Consider the following 19,113-nt stretch of genomic DNA (forward strand, 5'->3'; position numbering starts at 1 on the left):
TCAGTTACCTAAAGAGTTGAGCTCAATCTTTCCGGTTTTTCATGTATCCCAGTTGAGAAAGTGTTTGAAAGTACCCGAGCAGAGGGTTGAACCTCGGGGAATCAAGATAAAGGCAGATTTGGAATATAAGGAGCTACAAGTGGGTATTGTAGATACCAAGGAGCGGGTAACCCGAAATAGAGTTGTCAAACCCTACAAGGTGGTGTGGAGTCATCATGATAATAGAGACACCACTGTTGCGTATTCTTAACGACATTACCAAAAGTAGACTTAGTTTTCTAATTCTGATAACGGCGCCAAAAATGCCAAATCTATCTCTCATACCACTTAAGCCAAATTGTCATCCCCAGCATGACATGAGACACGCGGTATTGAAATATGCAGTTGCTCATCTAAATAAATAATGAATGGGATCTGCAAGCGCACAGATTAATATCGATGTAGCATTTTAACCGGGAAGTATTCCAGGTATCGTTATTTATATTTTTACCACTGGGAAGGGATTAGTAACCATCAATGTTGATTATAGAATAGAATATAAGATTGAGTATCTATCATTGCATGTATAATTGAGAACATTTATCTAACTCTTTCATACAGGGATAAGTGTCACATAAAGGATTTAAAGTAATGAATAGTGACAAAGATAATTAATCTGATCAGCATAACTTAGCCACATATAAATATGATAAGCACCTCAATTAGATATTCTTGCAAGTCATTAGCATGGAATTAGAACGAACTACAAGAATATTTCCTAAGTTATTCTCAACTATATAGTCTAGCATTATCATAGTTAGTGCAATTATACTTAGCAATCATTGTGAGATGAGACTACGCCCATGCATAGTGATATTAGCAAGGAATATGAGAAACATCGTAATCACTCCCCTATAATAATGTTGCTTTGCCAGCCCAATACACGAGAGGGGGACTATATAAGAATCAATGAAGCTGTCACTATCACGAACTACCCGGCGATCTGGCATATTGGGTACAATCGTAGATAAATACGATATAAGCACCACGCCTACACAATATCTATCATTTACCCATGGATCCGATGGATAAACGCTATACGATCCTAAACATATATATAGATCCAATCTAACTAAGCCAAGTATAACTATGATAAACTAAGAACAATATAATTGCAAATATAAACAAGTAGAGCAAAGTCATAACCAATATATTAAAGTAGAACAAAGTCATATTCATAATATTGAAGAACAAAGATGAACAATTGAAGAACAATAGAGAATTACCAAGAATCCTCTTGACAGATCCAGAAACCAATCGAAGATTGACTCCTTCTAGTTCTAATCCTATGTAGCTATGCTAATCTAGATGTCTAATTGATGTGGTGTCTCTATGCTCTATCAGAGGCTTCTTCTCCCTTGATCAATAATGAATTAGGGTTGAGAGGCTCTCTCCTCCAGGGGCCAGGGGGTCTGGTTTTATAGTCCTTCCAAGTGAATATGGGTCGTTGGATCAAACCGACATTGATTGAACGGTTATCCTTGATCCTTTAGGTCGGTGGAGCTTGATCCCGAAAGAGAGTCCTGATTGGACTCCAGCAGGGGGCGGGCACCCTGGTCCCTAGGGCGGGCGCCCTGGGCTAGGCCCCATTCTGCCTCCGCTTCGTTCTCGTGGCTTCTAGAATCTTCTAGATGTAAGATAATTGCGCGGCACATTAATATCTCTATGTAATCCCGACGTGTGGGCCTTTTTTCCATATTTCCTGATAACCCCCTGCAGAAATAGACAAACACTAAAACTCGTGAAATTCTATCAGATAAAACCCTAAGTCTGGATGTTGATTTCATTTGGATCCTTTTCTTTATTTATTTGATAATTAAATTTGATACTTAAGGACCGTCAACAAACTCCCCCAAGCTTACCTCTTGCTCGTCCCTAAGCAAGGATAATCTTAGCGAAGGATCAGAAGTTGTTATAATGCCTTTAAAATTGACGGTACACATGCTTTTAAATAAGATCTCATCTCTGAGTTAGAGTAAACTGTCAAGACTTAAAACTTATTCATTTTTCCTTTCACCATGGGACTTGTAAGCGTCTCTTCTGTCTTGAGTAGTTAAAAGATAGAACGGTCTAGTCAAGTGTCATGTCTCTTATTCTTGATTAGCTATAGTTCTGAAGTTTTTGTAGATTTTCAAATAAAACTCAGAGATTCCTTGTATGACTCTCTTTTTTGTGGTATTTCTGGATCCTCACCAAGGTAGTGATGGTACATGCCTTCTCTCAAAATATGTCGTATTTGTGGTATAAGGCATAGTGACATTTCCTTCTCTCTCACCCTACTGTAATAAGGCTTTAATATCTAGAGCTCATAGATGGGAGATAAAGTATACATACTCACAAGACATTTATTGTATAGTCAAACCATGGATCCAAAGAAACAAATCAATAAGTCAAATCAAGATGTGCATGTGTGGCGAATGAATAGTGTATGGTGATAATGGTGATAACAATGGTGAAAGCCTAATTCTACTTTTGCTCTTTTAAGGGGATACATACCTTCCTTGCTTTTTAAAACTTTTGAGGAGAATGAGATGCTCTTCTTTTTCTTTCCTCTCAGGTGGGAATCTTGTACCTCTAATTCAACTGTCGGACACTTGTCCATTTTTACCTCTCGTCTCACTTCTTTTTTTCTTTCGAGGTTCCGGGCACTTGCCCCTTTTTATTTCCTCGCATCTTCTCTTTTTTTCTTCTTTTTTTAGAGCACTCATCTCATGAAATAATATAGCAAGTGTTAGTAATAAAGATAACTTGAGCATTATTTCACAGGGAAAAATAGAAATATTTTTGGCTATTCTCTCCCGGATTAGGAATAGAATATTTTTTGGGTGGTTCTGCAGATGGAAATGGGTGGATATATGTGGATGCGTACTTCCGGAGTAGAAGTAGCTTGTGTGAGTGAACGTGCAAGTGAATCTTGATTTTAACCACATGACAAGCTCCTCAGGGTCTACACAGCTTGACCACACTCAATGCGCATAAGTAGTAAAAGTAGATGCGTGGCTCAAAGTCTAGCAAGCATGTATATATGGCTGTGGTAGGAATTTAAACTCTCATCATACAGGAACTCATCATGCAATATTTTAAAGATTTTCAAAGATAAAATTCTCCAGAATTCTAGCATCTCTAGGAACAGATAAACAGCAGCTAAACCTTCCCATATCATATCCGTTAAGAACCTAGACTTTAGATCAAGTTTTCTTCCCACAAGTTTAGGTTTTGAGCAAGCTTTAAATTATAACAGTTATGTCTAATCTTGAGAGAAAACTTCCATTCGAAAATTAGGCAGAGCAACTATTCATCATATCCATGCTAGAATTTTATTATTTAGGATTCAGTTTAGCATAGCCACTTTATTTATTTATTAAACAAACTAAGCAAAAGATATATATAAGCACAAAATCTTTATTTGGTTTTCCATAGTTATGTATATCTATATTTTAATATAGTATAAGTATAAAGATAGATAGAAATACTTATCGGGATAAATGGGGGTGCTCCCCCCCAAGCTGAATTTTGACGTAATTTCTCTTGATGTAGCTAGCAGGTGGGAGAGGTGTATTTGAAAGTCGGCAGTATCTTGACAGCGATTAGAATGTCCTCCGTCTGCTAGTCTTCTTGATTCTTAAATTCTGTGGAGCTCAAATAGACAACAAAGCTTTGTGGAACTGATTAAGTGTTAGCATAAATATCTAGCCTTTATCATGTTGAGCCTCCTCAATAAATGTTACTCTCTATTTTTATATTTTTGTTTTATAAAGTAGAAAAGAAATATTTATTTTATTTCTATGCCACCACAGTGAATGTACTTATGAGTTTTATGCCACTCGTATACTCACATAGGGCTTACTATTTTTTAACATTTTTTTTCTTTTTAGGATAGTATGAACATAATTAACTAAGCAGACTAATTGAAATAATTGAAAGGGAAAGGATAACTAGCAAGTTTACCTCTTAGCAAGGCGTTCCGTGTTTTCAAGTCCTCCGAATGGGACTCTCCGTTTTCTAGTTGTCCAGGGATTCATTGGGTGGCGTAGTCGGTAGTTCCGGCAGCGCCTCTTCTTCATATATAGTTATCTTCTCTTTCCACACCTGACTCGGTGCTACGGTCTCCTCTGGATAATTCTGTTTAAACTGTATGTCTTCTGACCTTATCACTTCTCCTTCGTAGTCTGCCCATCTGTCCTTGATGATTTCCCTCCTCTGGTTGCGGTTGCGTCGTTTTCTGACCTGCTTAGAGTCTTCAACGATATAGCTAGGGTCAGTAAAATAGCGGCGTACCTTCTCTAAGGGGAAATACATATGGACTTCTCCAATTCCAATGTAGATGATTGCTTTAACGGTGCTGGGGAACTGTCTTCCAAGGATGATAGGTGGATCGTATTCGTCTTCTCCCATGTCAATAACCTGAAAGTCTGTGTAGACAAAATGATCATCTATTTTGACAGGGACATCCGTTACTATACCTTTAACTTCTCAAAACGTCTGATCTGCCATCTGGAGCTGAATGTATGTTAGTTTTAAGGGCATGGTTCCGAACAAGAGCCGATAGGTGACTGCGGCCATTATGTTGACGCCTGATTCGGTGTCGCAAGTTGCCTTGTAGAAGTTGTATCCATTTATGGAGCAATAGATGCTTAGCATTCCTGGGTCGTCCTTGTTGGTCAGAAACGTTGACTTAAGTCGATGATCTTGACGTCCATGAACTGCAGTGACCATGTTAGCTGATTCGGTCCACACTTGCTTGTTCCTGTTCCTCCTGTTGGTCATCTTCCTTAATTCATGTTGAGATTGCTCTAGGATTTGTGTAGTCTTGTTCTTGAAGGAAAACATCTCCTTCTTCCCTTTGATGTAGAAACTGATCTTGGCAGCACTAGCGTAGATGACAGCTCCCGAGGTGTTCAAGAATGGCCTCCCTAAGATGATGGGTGCCCTCTCATCATTACCGGTCTCTATCACCACGAAGTCTGCTGGGGCGTACAAGGTACCAACTCGGACACAAAGGTTTTTCAATATTCCTTTTGGAAAACTTATCATCTGATATGCAAACTGCAAACACATGGTTGTTTCTGATGATGGATATGTAAAGAATTTTTCATAAAGTACCCTGGGCATAATGTTGACGCTAGAGCCAAAGTCAGAGAGTGCTTCTAGGAAGTCCACCATGCCGATGGAGATCGGGATGACGGGGCATCCTGGATCGCCTCTCTTGACCGGCAGAAGGTCAGTAGTAACTTCAGTGACGAGGTTACTCCAGTAATTACCTGCATCAAATATGTCTACAAGATTTGCAGAGTCTAATCCTTCCGATTGTGATGCTATACCAGGGTTAGTAGCAGGAATAGCAGCAGCTATTTGATTTAACTGAGATTCAATCATTTTATTAAAGCTAATTTGATTCTTGATTGCAGCAGAGAAATTATCCATTCTATTATTTATATTTTCTAGCATTTTATCATTAGATGCCAATTTCTTAGATAGGTTATCCATTAGCTTTCCTTGATTAGACACTAACTCTCTCAGAGGTGGAAAATTATTATTATTGTTGTCAGAATTGTTACCTTGATAATTACCTGAGTAGTTAGGCCTCTCTTGATTCCAACCTTGATTTTGTTGAGGACGGTTGTAGTAGTAGTAGTTGTTGTTATTGTTGATGTAGTTCACATCCTCAAGCATCTCAGGGTAGTGATTGCCTCAGTGTCCAGTATCTCCACACTCCTCACAAGTCATGTGAGAGTCATAGACGTGCATAACTTCTTTCTTATCTCCAGCTCTATCATCGAGCTTCGTCATGAGCAGGTCTAGCTTAACAGATAGCATGTCTACCTCCTTGAGCTGATGCATAGCTCCACCTTTCTTGCATGTCTGGGTCCTCTATTCATTCCAGCTTTGGTTGGACGCCATCTTCTCCACAAGAGCTGTGGCTTGTGATATGGTGAGTGATAGGAATGCTCCTCCAGCTGCAGCATCCATGGTCTCTCGGACACTATTGCTGAGAACATGATAAAATGTCTGCATTAGTCGCCAACTCTCCATTCCATGTTGGGGACATTCTAGGATGTAGTCTTGGAAACGCTCCCATGCTTCTGGAACAGATTCATCATGTTGTTGCTGAAAACTTGTAATCTTCCCACGGAGAACATTGGTCTTGCCCAAAGGAAAAAACTTAGCCAGAAAGTTCGTGGAGCAGAGTGCCCACATAGTATTCTTCTCCTTTGTAGCGTAGAACCCCTGCTTTGCTCTCCCTAACAGTGAGAATGGGAAGAGGCGAAGTAGTATAGCATCTCTGGGGACTCCTGATATGGTAAATGTGTTGCATATCTCCAGGAAGTGTTGGAGATGAGCACTAGCATCTTCATGTGCCTTCCCACAGAACTGGTTGGATTGCATCATGTTGATAAGTCCAGGCTTGAGCTCAAAGTTGCCGTCGATCTCTGCAGCAGGTCCAGTACAGATGTTGTCCGTAGTGGGAGCTGAGAACTCACGGATCGATTTGTTCGCCATGGCTTCGAACTCTGAAGACAAGTTTCGGTGATCCTCTTGATTGGATGGAGCTTCTTGCTAAAGTGTTGATGATCTCTTCTTGAGCTTGGCTCTTGTTTTTCTGAATAACGCTTCAGGATTGTCATCAAAATTTCCTAGAAGATGTCTTCTATTCATACATTACCCTGCATAAGTTAAAAATAGAAAAATATCGGGGTAAAACTGTATGAGATAATTGATAAGCTCAATCATATTAGTGATGCGAATGATAACTCAAAATCCTATATTCATTCCTGATTAGTAATCAACCTTCCCCGGCAACGGCGCCAAAAATTCTTGTTGGGTATTCTTAGCGTCATTACCAAAAGTAGACTTAGTTTTCTAATTCTGATAACGGCACCAAAAATGCCAAACCAATCTCTCATACCACTTAAGCCAAGTTGTCATCCCCAGCATGCCATGAGAGACGCGGTATTGAAATATGCAGTTGCTCATCTAAATAAATAATGAATGGGATCTGCAAGCGCACAGATTTGATCAGCATAACTTAGTCACATATAAATATGATAAGCACCTGAATTAGATATTCTAGCAAGTCATTAGCATGGAATTAGAACGATCTACAAGAATATTTCCTAAGTTATTCTCAACTATACAGTCTAGCATTATCATAGTTAGTGCAATTATACTTAGCAATGAATATGAGAAACATCGTAATCACTCCCCTATAATAATGTTGCTCTGCCAGCTCAATACATGAGAGGGAGACTATATAAGAATCAATGAAGCTGTCACTATCACGAACTACCCCGCGATCTGGCATATTGGGTACAATCGTAGATAAATACGGTATAAGCACCACACCTACACAATATCTATCATTTACCCATGGATCCGATGGATAAACGCTATACAATCCTAAACATGTATATAGATCAAATCTAACTAAGCCAAATATATAACTATGATAAACTAAGAACAATATAATTGCAAATATAAAAAAGTAGAGCAAAGTCATAACCAATATATTGAAGTAGAACAAAGTCATATTCATAATATTGAAGAACAAAGATGAACAATTGAAGAACAATAGAGAATTACCAAGAAGCCTCTTGACAGATCAGGAAACCAATCGAAGATTGACTCCTTCTAGTTCTAATCCTATGTAGCTATGCTAATCTAGATGTCTAATTGATATGGTGGCTCTAGGCTTGATCAGAGGCTTCTTCTCCCTTGATGAATAATGAATTAGGGTTGAGAGGCTCTCTCCTCTAGGGGTCAGGTCTGGTTTTATAGTCCTTCCAAGTGAATATGGGCCGTTGGATCAAACTGACATTGATTGAACGGTTATCCTAGATCCTTTAGGTCGGTGGAGCTTGATCCCGAAAGAGAGTCCTGATTAGACTCAAGCAGGGGCGGGCGCCATGGTCCCGAGGGCAGGCGCCCTAGGCTAGGCCCCGTTCTGCCTCCGCTTCGTTCTCGTGGCTTCTGGAGTCTTCTAGATGTAAGATAATTGTGCGGCACGTTAATATCTCTATGTAATCCCGACGTGTGGGCCTTTCTTCCATATTTCCTGATAACCCCCTGCAGAAATAGACAAACACCAAAACTCATGGAATTCTGTCAGATAAAACCCTAAGTCTGGATGTTGATTTCATTTGCATCCTTTTCTTTGTTTATTTGATAATTAAATTTGATACTTAAGAACCGCCAACAGCCACCTGGGAAACCGAGGAATACCTAAAAACAGTTTATTCAATATTTCATAAGAAATGGTTAGTAACCCAAAATCTCAGGATGAGATTTCGTTAAGGGGGGAAGGGCTGTAACACCCTAGGTGTTAAGTATGCACTTAGTCTCATGAACCCTCTCCTAAGCATTCTCATCGAGCATAGCATAAGCATAGCATCACTTGAGCATGGCATTAATTCAAGTGTGATTTTATGTGCTTAAATTATATGATTTAAATATGATAAAAATGGTATGCTTGCTTCCAAATTCTTGTGATGACCAAAATAGGTTGAAATATGTTTTAGAATAATTAAGAATAATTTAGAAATTGAGAAATGGATTTTATACAAAAAGTCCCCAAAATGAATTTATTTAAAACCTAGAACTAGTTTTGAGTTGTATTTCAAATTCTATTGGGAATTTGGAATATCAGCCTGAAACAAAGTTGTAGAACTTTTTATTTGTCACAACTTTTGTTTTGGGTGCCAAAGCTGAAAAAGGTTTTAAATTTGACAAAATGAGTTTGGAAAATTATTGGAGAAAAGAAATTCAAAAAAAAGGAAAGGGGGCAGGCGCTGCTGGGCCAACCCGCCTCCCTTTCGACCCGCTCAGCCGTGCGGCCCAGCTCCCCCTCCCCTCTCCCGCGCGCGGACGCGCCCGCCTCGCTCCACCCGGCGCTGGCCACGTGGCGGCCGTACGCCGGCGTCGTGGACGCGACCGCCCGGCCGACCGGCTCATCCCGGTCAGGACGCCACCCCGCGCCCCCAGACGCCCACTCTGTCCCCTCCCCGCTCCCTCTCCTTCTTCGCTCGCGAGCGCAGCAGCAGCAGTGACCATCGTGGCGCCATTGCTGGCTGAGCTCCGCCGCTCGCCGCCGACCGCGTCAGTGAGCCGTTCTCCACGCCAAGGCCACCGCCATGTTCGTCTTCGCCGCGGTAAGCCCCTGCGCACACTCTACCGAGGTGAAAGCCATCCGCGAGCCCGCAATCGCTCGCCGGAGTTCACCCGACCTCATCGGAATGCTCCGCCGCGCCGAAACCCTCCCATTTCTGCCTCGTTTCGCTTGTTCTTGAGTGCGTTAGGTTCGGGACGTGGTCAGGAAGCTCAGACGATCCTCCACGCGCGCTCTACCCCGCCGGAGTGGCCTGGCCACGGCGAGCAGCACCGCCGTGCCGCCATGCACGCCAGCAGGGGTGCTCCGGCCATCCTTCGACCAAACCAAGGGTACCCTCGGGTGCGCCTCGCTGCGGGGAGCACATTGGTGCTCACCCCGTGGCCGGAGAGCTCACCGCCGACGAGATCCGCTCGTCGGAGGTGCTCTCCCTCTCGGTCACACTGACCAGTGGGGTCGGGGGCCCACTGTCAGCCGCAAGGGGACCGAGGCGGGTAGAGATCTGGGTGCTCCTAGCGTTTTTCAGTGCGGATTTGAAATGGATTTACAGAAAATGTTTTTCAGAAAATGATTTAAATGGTATTAAATCTATATCTTGAGATCCATAGCTCCAAAATTGGTATAAATTTTGATGTGCTCTATAATTCTAGATCTACAGTTTGGTATGGTTGCATGTCATGTTTGTACAACTTTTCTGTACAAATGTATTTAATCCATGTTTTTGTTGATAATTAGAAAATGCATAGTAATTAAAATATAACTCAGAAAAATATCAAACTTGTTTTGCTAGCTCTGCATGGATGTTTAGTTTCTAGGAAAAATATGTCACATATTATTTGCTGTATAAATTAATTTATAATGATTTAAATGATTGCATGGCAATGGTTTATGATTTCTTATAAATAATTAGATCATGCAATTAACTTGGAAATTTTTGTGGGTGTTTCTTATGATTGTAAGTAATTTATAAAAATATGAAATCTGTTGTTTGACACTTCATCACCAGTGGGGTAATTATACCTACTATACAGAATAAACTTGTGTTTTTGTGTGGGCTAAACTATCTGTCCAAATATTATGAAAATTTTGTGGTAGACTTTATATTTGACTAGTGCTCCACTTTAATTTTTGTGGAATTTATTGATGACCAGAAGTATATGCTACTGTTGTAGGTCCAATAATAATTAAATAAATTATACCTTGTTGTGTATGAGATAAATAGATTAAAGGGTGTTTGGTTTATCTTTGAAGCATCATGGTAGCTTGCTGGTTAACCATGAAAACAACTTGTAGAAGAGAATGTAATCGATGCTTATTTTGTTTGCAAGTCCTTGCATGATGTTGACTACCTTGAAAAAATAATCACCTATGTCGTCTATGCACCATGTCATAATCACCCTGTCTTCACTTGCATAAGCATTGCAAAAGCATTGCACCCCGAGCATCTCGCACTCCACTCATGGGCACACATGCATCATACAGGCTCGCAGGAGAATGAGGTGGGACCCAAGGAGCAGCAGGAGACCCAGGAGCAGGAACTTTCGGGAGGACCAGAGCTGGAAAGAGAGCTGCAGGAGTGCCCGGACCACAGGCCTAGCACGTTTGAGAAAGACAAGCCCCGGAGCATTCTAAGTCTCCCTATTCTCACTAACTTAATTAATATACTATGGTTGTTCTACTATGCTGCATTTAAGTGATAGGAATCGCTTGATACCGTTGATGCATATTTACTTCTTGATATCACCACCTGTTTATCTACCTTGTCCTATGTAGATAGGCTCGGAGTCTATGCTTAGCTTGCTTAGTGTGGTAGAAGTCGGGTGATTTCCTGTCACCTGCGAGATATAGGTGGACACCTGAAAGTTAGCTATCAATGCTATGATGAAAAATAACTATGTGTGGGATTGAACTTAAGACTGGGCAGGGTCTTATGGTGTTGTTGGCCATAGTGCCCCTGCTTGTGTCGATTAAGGACCGATCGTTGATGGCCCTCTAGTCATGTTGAACGCAAGCCCCACACTTAGCTGGAAGGATAAGTCGTTCCGACCGCGAAGCCTGAACATTATCCGGGCCGGGAGTCAAGCCGCCATGCGCTGTATTGGTGATGGTTGAGGAGAACGACGAGGGCGCGGCGTGCAACCTTGGTATACCTTGGATACCTCGGTCGCCGGAACGGTCCTCGGGTACTGGCGGTGCCTGCCGAACCCGCGATTTGGTCGTGGATAGTGTAATATGGTGATCTGTAGCTCACTTGATCAGTGAGTGTGGTTTGTGTGGGGAATAAACTCGCCAGCTGGTTAGAAATCGATTCGAATCACCATCGCTCCTGGATAGTGAACACTTGACATGAGCTTCGTCCTCGTAGTTAGGACGATAAAACACTTGGGTTATGATAAAGAATGATTTATGAATGCTATGATAAGGTACTATCTGTTAGGTATTTTAAACGCAAACAGAAAAATCCGCAAGCGCACGGATACCGATGTAGCTTTCACCCGGGAGAATTCCAGAGTATCAATTTTCCACAGGGAACGTGAGTGTACTAATTAAGATTCAAGATCACCCAAGGATAACTATATAATTATTTTTGGTGGGAAGAGAGGAAGTTTCCTGAGAGTTCCTTAGTTGATCTAAGAATCAAGAATTACTTCAAAGATTATTTATTTCGGGACATCAGAACACTAACCACAGAAAGATATGAGAAGGGGGCTTGGAAGCTCTGACTACGGTCCTATAAACACCGATCCGAATGAGGTGGAATACGTCGACCATTAGGGCTGTCACTACCCTAGGGCTACCACAACAATCCGCAGGATTGGGTGCAATTCTAGGTAATTGCAAGACTAAACACCACGTCTAATTTATTAATTACTACTCTAATGTTGCAAAGATTAGAGCACTTGATGCAAGCGGGAATCCAGTAAATAACTTGAATGTAAATAAAAGAAATTAAAGAACTCAGGAATTATGAATTGAAGAACCTGGAGAACGATGAAGAACGAACTAGGTGCTGCAAAAGTACAATGTCGAGGAAGATCCGACAGATCCGGCTCCTCCTCCTCCGCTCTCCTCTTCACTCTCCCTTTTTTCTATATTACAACTAGAACTAACTAGAACTAGAGCTAGAGAAACTAGAACTAGATGAACTACAACTAGATGAACTAGAGCGATCCTCTCTACTTGGATGAAGAATTGAAACCCTAACTTTGATTCTGTAGAAGAGGTATGATTTTCTAGGGCCAGGGGGCCTTGCTTATATAGTCTTTTCAGATGAATCTGGGCCATCGGATCAAACCGACATTAATCGCATGGTTTTCGTTGATCCCTTAGGTCGGTGGAGCATGTTCCGCGAAAAGGACTCTGATTGGGCACTGTAGTAGGGCGGGCGCCCTGCCTCTGAGCCCAATCGCCTTCCTGTTTGTTCTCGTGGCTTCTGGAGTCTTCTAGATGGTAGAAAAATGCTCGGCACGTCAATATCTCTATGTAATCCCGACATGTGGGCCTTTCTTCTATATTTCCTGATAACCCCCTGCAGAAATAGACAAACACCAAAACTTGTGGAATTCTATGAGATGAAACCCTAAGTCTAGGTGTTGGTTGCATATAAGTCTTTTTCCATGATTAGTTGATGGTTAAATGTGAGCATTAAGGACCGTCAACAAGCTCCCCCAAGCTTAACCTTTGCTCGTCCCAGAGCAAAACTAAAATCAGTAAGAAAACAAGGGTTACTTTTATGCCTCTTACTACAGGGTTTTTAAGTTATCACTAAGGTCTTAAGTGATTGAAAAATAGAACGATCAAATCAAGCACTATGTCTCAAGTTCTTCTGTCTTACCTTCGTTCTAGAGTTTTTTGTAAGTTCCCAAAATAAAACTGAGGCATTTGCCTTCTTCTCGAAAGATATATAAGTAGAGCTTTAAAAGTTTTAGCACACTTACTTTGTATTTTGCTATATCAATGCTCAGAGCAAGGGAGACAAATGTCATACTCCTAGATCAAGACCTTTGACCTTTTTGAAAAGTTTGTCATCTCTTACTAGCATATTGCTTATTAGAGGGACCATGGGCTATCATTTTTTTGTCTCTCTCTTTCTCTCTTTTTTTCAAGTGAGCACCAAGTACCTCTAATTCTACTATCGGACACGTGTCCATTTTTTCCACTCAGGTGGGTATCTTTGTACCCCTAATTCTACCTCGGACACTTGTCCATTTTTACCTCTCGTCTCACTTCTCTTCTTTTTTTTCGAATCAAATTTTTGCATAGTCCCATGCCTCTAACGCAATAATACTTCAGAAGAGTGAATCCTTTATATTTTTAAAACAAAAAGATCTTGATCTTTGGAGCACGATAATTCTCTCAACCAAAACTACAAAAATTAATAATGGCTTGAACAAAGCAAGTGCCCACAATTTTCATATTTATATCTTATAAGACTCTAGGTATTATGTCAAATAGGATCTCATTTTTTATGAATTTTTAGATTTTCAAAAGATAAAATCTCTAGAACTCTAGCGAAACTTCGAACAAGTTAAATAGTAGCTCAGACCTTCTCATATCATGTTTATCAATTACCTAGACTTGGATCAAACTTTCTTTTTATTTTATTTAAAACATAGGATTACACAAAAACTATTGTATATTACTCAAAAGAAAAACTTTATTTGGTTTCATGATTATGCATTATTTATTTATTTATTTCGAAATACTAGTAAATAAAACCAAGAAAGAAAAGTAATACTTATCAAGATACACGTGGGGGTGCCTCCCCCAAGCTGGATGTTGACATAGTCGTTCACTCTTGTGGCCTGCATGTTCAGTCCCACTCTTCTTAAGCCTCAAAATCCTACACAACCCAAATAGACAACAAAACTCGTGGAGCATATTAATGGTTAGGTAATTGTCTAGAGCTTATGAGAGCTTAATGTCAGAATTCTATGAACTCAATCACATCAAGTTCCTCTACCAGGTTGTTTTGTGGCTCGAGATAGATTTTCAAGCGTTGACCATTTACCTTAAAAGTGTTACCTATGTCGTCTTGGATGGTAATGGCTCCATGAGTTGAAGTGTCAATAACCTTGTATGGTCCATCCCACTTACTTCGTAGCTTACCATGCCCAAAGAGCTTAACTCTTGAATTGAATAGTAAAACCTTATCTCCAGGCTTAAACTCCTTGTGCTTGATTCTCTTATCATGCCATCGTTTTGTTCTCTCTTTATAGATCCTTGAATTGTGGTAGGCTTTCTCTCTCCATTCTTCAGCTCAGATAGTTGCATCAGACGATTCTCGCTAGCGAGGTGCAGATCCATGTTCCATTTCTTGAGTGCCCAATGAGCCTTAAACTCTACTTCCAATGGCAAATGACAAGTTTTTCCATATACAAGTTGATAAGGTGACATGCCTATGGGTGTTTTGAATGCAGTTCTATATGCCCAAAGTGCATCAGGAAGTTTATCGTTCCACCCCTTACCCATCTCATCTACGGTCTTTTGTAAAATATTTTTGATTTGTTTGTTAGATGTTTCGGCTTGACCGCTAGTCTGAGGATGGTATGGTGTTGCGACGTTGTGTCGAACTCCATGATCAGCTAGGTACTTTCGAAAGATTTTGTCGATGAAGTGGGAACCTCCATCGCTTATAATTATCCGGGTATACAAAAGCGAGGAAAGATTACTTCATGGAACATTCTCTTGGCATGTTTTGAATGAGCTGATCGACAAGGAAGGGCTTCTACCCATTTGGACACGTAGTCCACAACTACTAAGATATACTCACAATTCCCGGACATAGGGAATGGCCCCATGAAATCAATGCCCCATACATCGAAAAGTTCTACTTGAAGATTATTTGTGAGAGGCATTTCATTTCATGAGTTGATATTCCCATGTTTTTGACATCAGTGGCATCTCCTGACAAAGTCCTTTGTATCTTCATACATCATTGGCCAGAAAAAGCCACTTTGCCAAATTTTAGCATGTGTCCGGAATGCTCCGTAGTGTCCTCCATATGCCGAGGCATGGTATCTTTCCATAATTTGAGTAGCCTCAGCCATAGGAACACACCTTCTCAAGAGTCCATCAGCGCAGACTCGGAAAAGATATGGCTCATCCCAAAGGTGGATACGACTATCGTGAATCAACTTCCTTTTGTTTGTACCAAGTGGGACATAGCCTTTTACTACAAAGTTTACGATGTCTGTGTACCATGGATCTGCATGTGTTATCTTAAGCAGGGTGTCATCCCTTAGGTAGTCATTTATGGGAAGCTCATCATGTGTTTCTGTATATTGAAGCCTAGACAAGTGGTCGGCTACGGAATTCTCAACTCCCTTCCTATCTCAGATTTCTATGTCAAAGACTTGGAGTAGAAGAATCCATCGAATTAGACGAGGCTTAGCATCTTTCTTAGTGAGGAGGTACTTGAGAGCAGCATGGTCTGAATGGATGATTATCTTTGCCCCCACTAAGTAAGATCTAAACTTGTCTATAGCAAAGACAACAGCCAAAAGCTCTTTTTCAGTTGTAGTGTAATTGAGCTGTGGTCCAGACAAGGTTTTGCTAGCGTAGAATATGGCATAATGCTTTTTATCCTTGGTTTGTCCTAAAACGGCACCAACCGCAAAATCGCTAGCATCACACATGATCTCAAAAGGAAGATTCCAATCAGGTGGTTGGATAATCGGGGCTGAGATGAGTGCTTTCTTAAGAGTTTGAAAAGATTCATAACACTCACCACTAAAGATGAAAGCTGCATCCTTAGCTAGGAGACTAGTTTGGGGTCTAGCAATTTGAGAAAAGTTCTTGATAAAGCGTCTATAGAACCCTACATGTCCCAAAAAGCTACGAATTCCTTTCACATTCGTGGGAGGTGGAAGTTTTTCAATAACTTCAATCTTTGCTTTGTCCACCTCTATACCACATTTGGACACTTTATGTCCTAGCACTATACCTTTCTGAACCATAAAATAGCATTTCTCCCAGTTCAGGATTAAGTGCTTTTCTTCACATCGCTGCAATACTCTATCTAAATTTTCCAAACAATGATCGAAGGTTTTGCCATAGACGGTAAAATCATCCATGAAAACCTCCATGATCTTCTCAATCATGTCCGAGAAAATAGACATCATGCACCGTTGGAAAGAAGATGGAGCATCGCACAATCCGAATGACATTCGTCGGTATGCATAAGTTCCATACGGGCATGTAAAGGTAGTCTTTTCTTGGTCATCTGGGTGGATTAGGATTTGGTGATATCTAGAATAACCATCAAGGAAACAAAAGAAAGAGTGGTTTGCAAGCCGTTCCAACATTTCATCAATGAAGGGTAACGGAAAGTGATCTTTCTTTGTACCCTTGTTGAGTTTTCGATAGTCAATACACATACGCCACCCAGTGACAATTCGTTGAGGGATGAGTTCATTCTTCTCATTCCTAATGACCGTCATTCCTCCTTTCTTTGGCACTACTTGGACAGGGCTAACCCACTCACTATGTGGCACAGGGTAAATAATCCCAGCATTATAGAGTTTGAGGACCTCTTTCTTAACAACCTCTTGCATAGCATTGTTAAGTCTCTGTTGTGGTTCCCTTGAAGGTGTGAAATTGGGATCAATAGGGATACGATGAGTGCAGAGAATGGGACTAATGCCCGTGAGATCTTCGAGAGAGTAGCCAAATGCTGATCTAGGCCTTTCAAGAACAGTGACAAGTTGTTGTGTTTCATAATCGGAAAGCTTGTCACTCATAATTACTGGAGTTTTTGGGTTGTTGTGCAAAAAGACATATTTAAGGCCAGAAGGAAGAGGTTTTAACTCTATCGAAGGAGGTGAAGGTTGCTCATTTTTGTCTAGCTCAACAGGTTCTACCAACTCTTCTTCTTCTTGAACAAAATGTTCATGATTAAAGAATGGTTGGGCCATCTCCTCTTGAGTCAGCATTAAGACCTCCTCAATAGGATCTGGTTCAAGTTTGGGTTCCACTACTGTGTTAATTGATCTAGCAAGAGGAACAACAATAGTGGAATTCCCAACCTTGAAGTCTAAATGACCTCGTTGTGATTGTTCTTGTAGAAGTTTCATGATTGGTCTGCCAATCAAGAGTGGAATCTCCGGTATGTCAAAAATGTGAAAATCTAGACATATTCCAGAGTCCTTGATTCTAAGAGGAACTGCACTTAATACCCCATGGCTTTCTAGAATTAATCCAGATGGACTTCGTAAAAGTTTTTGAGATGGGGTTATGCACTCATTGGGATAAAGAGTGTCAGCTAACTCCTTGGAAATAACATTTATCCCAACATATGGATTGTAGTGGACCTTCCTAGCGGACCCTCTAATCTGGCACAGAAGAATGGTTGAAGGAGTGATGATTCGAGCTACCTCAGGAGACAGCTCTGCTTCTGTTAGCAATTCATAACTCAGAATAGCCGAAAGGCTTTTGATGTGTTCTATGTTAACAGATTCTACTCTTAGAATGGATTGAGTGGTCCCTGCTATAGGTCGTGTTTGGATAGGAAAATTCGAGGTGTTTCCATAATCTTCAAAAAGATCTTCCTCGAATTCAAAGGGATGCTCTAAAGGTGGTGGTTCATCATCCCTTAGTTGGTTTTGCATTCCCTTATCAGGAGGTTTCTCTACAACCAAATCAATAGATGGATTAGGTGGAATTTCTAACTCGGTTGTAAGTTCCTCATCTTTTGGTTTAGGATCAGGCTCGACTTCTTTTTCTTCTTCAGGAAACTCATCATAAATGCCTGTGTAAGGGGTATTTTCAAGGATTCTCTCTAGGATAGCTTTCTCTGTGAGTTTGTGTGTGAATGAGCCTACTAAAGCAATGTCGAGGTGAAGAGCAGCTTCCTTATTTAGACCACGATAAAAGTGGTAGTACAGTACATGGTCAAGCAGGTAAAGGTTTGGACTAGAATTGGTAAGGCTTGTGAACCTAGCCCAAGCTGCTCCTAAAGTTTCCTTCTCTCTTTGTTTGGATGTAAGAATTTCGATTCTAAGGTCAGCGATTCGAAAAAGTGGGAAGAAAGCGAGACAAAAGTTGTCCCGAAGTTCATCCCAATTTCCATTAACGCTTCCTACAGAATGAGCATACCACTTTTTTGCTCTTCCCAAAAGGGAAAACGGAAATAATTTCCATTTAAGGGTTTCTTGTGTCATGCCAAAAATAGATCGGCAAGAGCACAACTGCTCGAATTCTCTAAGGTGGGTGTATGGATCTTCAGCTACTTGCCCAGAGAAGGGTTGCTCCTGAATCATGGCTATTAGATCAGGGCCGAGGTCGTAGACATCTGTAAGAATTGGATGTGATGATGGTGGTGGCTCTAATAACTCGCCCTTTGGAGCAAAGAATTTATAGATAGGAGGGAAATCCATCTGTTATGGTGAAAATGGTAAGATGAGTGTAGTAAAAAGGGAAAAGAAAAAGGATACACGGACGACTTGGTTCGAAACTAGCACAGCTACCGTTCCCCGGCAACGGCGCCAGAAAGCTTGTTGGGTATTTTAAACGCAAACAGAAAAATCTACAAGCGCATGGATACCGATGTAGCTTTAACCCGGGAGTATTCCAGAGTATCGATTTTCCACAGGGAACGTGAGTGTACTAATTAAGATTCAAGATCGCCCAAGGATAACTATATAATTATTTTTGGTGGGAAGAGAGGAAGTTTCCTAAGAGTTCTCTAGTTGATCTAAGAATCAAGAATTACTTCAAAGATTATTTAATTCGGGACATCAGAACACTAACCACAGAAAGAGATGAGAAGGGGGCTAGGAAGCTCTGACTACGGTCCTACAAACACCGATCCGAACGAGGTGGAATACGTCGACCGTTAGGGCTATCACTACCCTAGGGCTACCATAACAATCTGCAGGATTGGGTGCAATTCTAGGTAATTGCAAGACTAAACACCACGTCTAATCTATTAATTACTATTCTAATGTTGCAAAGATTAGAACACTTGATGC

The sequence above is a fragment of the Sorghum bicolor genome, chromosome 5 (genome assembly GCF_000003195.3).
Source record: "Sorghum bicolor cultivar BTx623 chromosome 5, Sorghum_bicolor_NCBIv3, whole genome shotgun sequence".
NCBI classification, from domain to species: domain Eukaryota; kingdom Viridiplantae; phylum Streptophyta; class Magnoliopsida; order Poales; family Poaceae; genus Sorghum; species Sorghum bicolor.